Genomic DNA, 5,340 nt, shown 5'->3' with positions numbered 1-5,340 from the left:
ATGGTGGGTTAAGCCTACTGTGTGGTGACACAGCACTCATGGTGGGTTAAGCCTACTGTGTGGTGACAGTGAACCTGGCCTTGATTCTGGTGTACCTCACCAAAGCAAGCATGGCAGTAGTGTAGCTGGTGTTTGCTACTTTGTGGGTTCTTCTTTCTTCCACCATTCCCCAATTGTTTTACAGTCTTTCAACCCCTAATATTAAATATGAGATAAAAAGATAAAGGGGAAAACAATTAACATTATTGTATACCATTTCATATTTATTAGGTATATTAATTTCTTTTGGGCAACTTTTTTGCCAACAAGGTACTTAATTTCTTTTTTCTTCTTTGTGACAGAGTACTAAATCTACCTCAACCAACTATAATGATCATTGATCAACAGCAATCAAACAACAAACCGCCCTTACTTTCAGGGCCCTAACATTATTATACCTTCTGAAAAGTCACAAGAATTATGACCACTACATGATTGCAGAAACAATCTAAAACAGACGACATTACACCCATGCTAGAGCACGGATCAGCACATGGTCAGCTACTGTAGATAATCAGAGCAGCCTTTTATGCCACACCAGGGATTAAAATGAAAATATTAACTTATAATATTTCTGTGTTCTTTAAAGAAAACAAAATTCCAAAATTGTCACTGCATACTGGCTTCACAGCATATTACACAAGGACGTTAGACCAGGAATAATGGTGAGAATATGGAGTAAATGATGAAACAGAAACCATAAAGGAACACTGCTTATTCTCTGGGTCTTTACAGGTACCTCAGATGGCCTTTGTGGTGGTTTGGATATGTTTGGCCCAGGGAGAGGCCCTGTTAAGAAGTATGGCCCTGTTGGAGAAGACAAGGATTCAGTCTGGGCTGGAGAATGTGTGTGACTGTAGGGCTTTGAGACCCTCCTCTTAGCTGCCTTGAAGAAGGCTCTCCTGCGTGCAGTGAGATCCAGATGCAGAACACTTTTCTAAGCACCTTTCTCACCTCTTTCCTCAGCACCGTGTCTGTGTGGGTCCTGCCATGCTACCTGAGGTGGTTTTTAAAAGGTCTAAATCTCTGATTTAGGTCATAGTATCTCCTCACAGCAATGAAATGATCTAAGAAAGCCTTCTAATATAGTCCAAGTCACCAGCCTAGGGTTGGTATCATGCACAGTGAGCAGGGCTCTCCTAGATCAATCATTTCCATTCACAGGAAGCTACTTTGTTCCAGATCAGTCATTAAACAAACAATACAGGACCAGTATTCCTGCAGGCCATTTTCTGAGAGACATTTTCTCAATTGAGCTTCAAGTTCCCCAAACTCTAACCAAAATAACTAGGCTCCATCAAAACTTTTAAATATTAATTGGCATGAGGATACAAGGTTATGGAGTTAGCAAAAATTCAGTAGAACCATGGAAGTTATTTTGAGGGGCTCTAAGCCCAGGCAGTGTGAGTCAGGAATAGATATCCTGCAAGGAGGTCTAGAGATTGGCCTACATTAAGCTGTGAAATAAGTTCATGCTGCATGTGTGAAGCTAGGAGCCTGGAGAATCCAGGGGGTATTGTGACTGCTATGGAAAGCTACAAGTGTGTGGTAAGAAAATTCCATAGTATACACTTTAGACCCCAGCCACCACAGCTGGAGTGCTAGCTGTCCTTAAGCCTTTTTTAAATGGAAACGACCATCATATTCCTACACGGCAGATACAGAGCTGCTAGATTCAGAATTTCCCCTCATAAAATTAGATCTTCCTTCAAGCTCCTGTATCCTTGGAGTTTCCCAAATCCTTCCTTTTATGATGGTAACACATATTCTGTACCTTTTATATGAAGAGTAGGTAAGCTGTTTTAAGTTTTTCATGGTATCACATTTGAAAATCTGTTCAAAGCACCAAAGAGACTGAATATTTGAAACATTTTGGAACTGTTTCAAACTCTGGATAGTCTTATGTTGGATAAATTTATTTTGTTTATGAAATTGACTTCAGTTTAGAGAGAGAAGGGTTGGAAGGTTGTATCAGAAAAAAATGATATGTCTGAGCTTTGTGAAATGGGTACTTGAGTAAGGGTACGTGCCTCCAAGCATCTTGGAATGAGTATGAACTCTGTGATCAAACAAGAAAACCAATCCTGTTGAGCTATCCTCTCTGAGACACGTTATTTGGGTTACAGTGCACATTGGAAATGCCTGTGGATTTGTGTTATGGAAACACAATCATGGGAACAGAAGACTCTTGCTGCCTTATATTAGATAAGCCATAGGAGGCAAAAGCATCCACAGTGTACAGGATTTCAAGCTAGCATCCAGCACTGTCAGCATTATCAATGGTAAGACATCCAACACCACCTTCCAGAAATATGACTCCTTATGTGTCTCTAATATAGAATGCGGTCATGATTCTCTATTGAGGTGTCAGCTTACATACAAATAGTCTTTTGTATTCAAGAATTGAGTAGCACAGCAGACAATGATACTATATGACCATTGCAATCAAAGAAAAGGGTAGATAGTGAACATAAGCAGATAAAATGCTTCATTCTAGGGACACAAAACAGGGGTACACAATTCCAAATGTGAAAGGCTGTCTGTAGACCTAGAGCTGTAGAGATTAAGAAAGCAGGCCACCACTGGAGAAATTATCTTGCAAATTTTATACTATCAATAAAAAGAGAAAGACCTGCAAGTGTGGGTATGGACAAAGTAAACTGGACTCTCAGAATGGTAAGTTCATGTAGGAATGGCATGGCCTCTCCTAGCCTTGAGAATGAAGGTTTGCCCAATTAGGCTCATGGACTTGAATTCTAGGTAAATAGTAGTTGGCATTATTGGAAGAGATGTGATTCTTGGAGTAGGTGTGGACTTTTTGGAGGAAGTGGATCACTTTGAGGTAGACTTTGAAGTCTCACATGCTCAAGCTATGCCTACTGTGGCTCAGAATCTCCTGCTTCTTCCTGAGGATCCAGATTAAAATTCACACCTACTTCTGAAGCACCACATCTGTTACATAGCATCCATCACCTTCTTGCCATGAGGAAATGGACTAAATCTTTGTATTGAAAGCCAACCCTAATTTATTTTTTTATAAGAGTTTATGTGGTTCAAATGTTCTCTAGAAACTCTATAATTGCTGTAAGGTTTTTTCCTTTTTCATTGCCTGTCACTTGCTAAAGAATTAAAATACGTTTCTAAAGCAAATTCTCAATGTCTATTCTCTTATGTACAAAATGGCTCACTCCTGAGACTGATAACCAACGTCCAACCTAAAAATATGAAGATTCCATGTGTGTCTCTATGTGAAAATGGAGCATTTTTTTTAATTCCTCAGGAATACCTGAAAATGCTCTCTGTGCATCCAGAAATTGTCACGGGATAATGACTGGATATTGGAGATAACACAGTTGTACTTGGCTCAGGGTAATCACCAGGAAAGTCTGCAGCAGTTTTTTGGACATAGTTATTTCTCACAGTGTATGGATGGTGCTGGTAGATAAGACTAGGACTACTCACCACTCAAACCTGTACTAGAGCTACACAAGAACAGCTAGAAGATGACAAGTTTAGATGTTCTTATTTTGTAATTACATCTTGAAAATTGTCACAGTATCTTAGTGATGATAGGTAAGGCTGGGAGAGTAGTTATGGGACTGTGAGGGAAAATATGGAGAGATAAGTAAAGTCAGGATATCAACTAGCAACTGATGGGAGGGGCTTCAGCAAGTGCTTGATTGAGCTAGGTCTGGAAGGATGGAGAAGGTTCTCCCACAAATCCTTGAAGAATATAGGGCAAATATGGCAAGTAAGAAGTTCATTTAGAAGTGCATGTATGAATAGTCATATGGTACAGTCTTATTTAGTCAGCATGGAACAGAAAACACAAGGGTAGGAATTCTAAAGAAGTGGTAGATTGTGGACTCTGAGGATGGTGGTAAATTAACTCTGGATTTTACAAGGCAAAACTGTTGTAAGTTTTGACAATCTGAAGCTGAACACTGGGGCATCTGAAGCATGGGTTGTACCTGGAGGATGAATTTCCAGGTATTATAATCTGTCCAAACTGCTCTGAAACCTGTGAATTCAGATTAAGAACATGAGCAGTTGAGATGGGAATAATGTGCTTGTTTCTGGGGGACCTGACTTGAGAATATATTATAGGAGATGTATGACCTTAGTTAAGACTGGCAGTGAGTGGTACCCAAGCCCCAGGAAAATGCCTCTAAGAAAAGCCAATCTTTCATTGGAATACCATGATCTATTCATAGATTTTGTAAATGGCTCATGGGTGCTATTTTTGGTATAATTTTTAGAAAAAAACTCTTACCTGTGCTTCAGTACAGAAGGTAGGCATGGGTGTGTGAAGATGTGTATGGTAGATAATTGTCTACAGAACAGAAGAGAAAAATTAGAATGCTTAAAAGGTTTGAAAAATTGCCTTGAAATGTGGTCTTGGCTCTTGCAGAACCTGCCATGAAAAATTGGTGTAGGGCCTAGTTGACAATAGACAACTGTGGAGAGCGGTAGAGCGGGAGAGGCATTTGCCATGACAAGATGGCGCCTACTTCCGCTGTAACTCCTGGTAAACAACTGTTTGCGCATGTGCATAGAGTGAAAAGACGCCAAGTCATGGCCCATCCCAGGGCGTCACATGGGGTGATGAGCAAACAGCCAATCATGGGCAGACACGCCGAGCTGTGGGCAGACACGCTGCACTGTGGTGATATAAGCAGTGCTGATTATTGGCTCAGCCCCTTTTTTCCCTCTGGATGAGGGCAATAAACATTTGCTGCAGAAGGATCCTAGTGTCTGCGTGTCTTCTTCCCTGTGAGACGATTGCGCGGGCTACAGACAACCATGCAATGATGGTACTAAATGAGTACAGCTCAGCAGATAAGACTACTAGAATACTAGACCTTCGAAAACAGAGCTAGTCTTTAAAGTATAAAATTCTCACAGTCAGTCTTGGTCATGGGGGTAATCTGGAAGGGCAAACAAGGACAAGCACTTTTGTGACAGGAATCAGAGACGAGACACAAAGGGACCACACTTTCAATAAAGACTATAGTGAAAAGGGAGATTTCACAGAGCAGAAATTGTGTAACATTACTCAATAATAAACAGAGAAATACTGTAAAATGTGCTCTAGGACCTGGGAGAGGGCTGGTATTATGAGATGGCACTAGCAGGCCAGGTTCAGACTTGCCCACAAAGGAAAGCAATGTGTAATCTGCACATACTTAGCTAGAAATTCTTCCATTATGACTATGTTTGTGGATTCACTACTGGGAAACTCACCAGGAAATTGTGTACGACACTGCATAACTCAAGCAAAGCACAATAGGGTGGTGAAGG

Source organism: Mastomys coucha, unplaced genomic scaffold (assembly GCF_008632895.1).
Source record: "Mastomys coucha isolate ucsf_1 unplaced genomic scaffold, UCSF_Mcou_1 pScaffold11, whole genome shotgun sequence".
NCBI lineage: Eukaryota > Metazoa > Chordata > Mammalia > Rodentia > Muridae > Mastomys > Mastomys coucha.
This window is presented reverse-complemented; position numbering follows the sequence as displayed.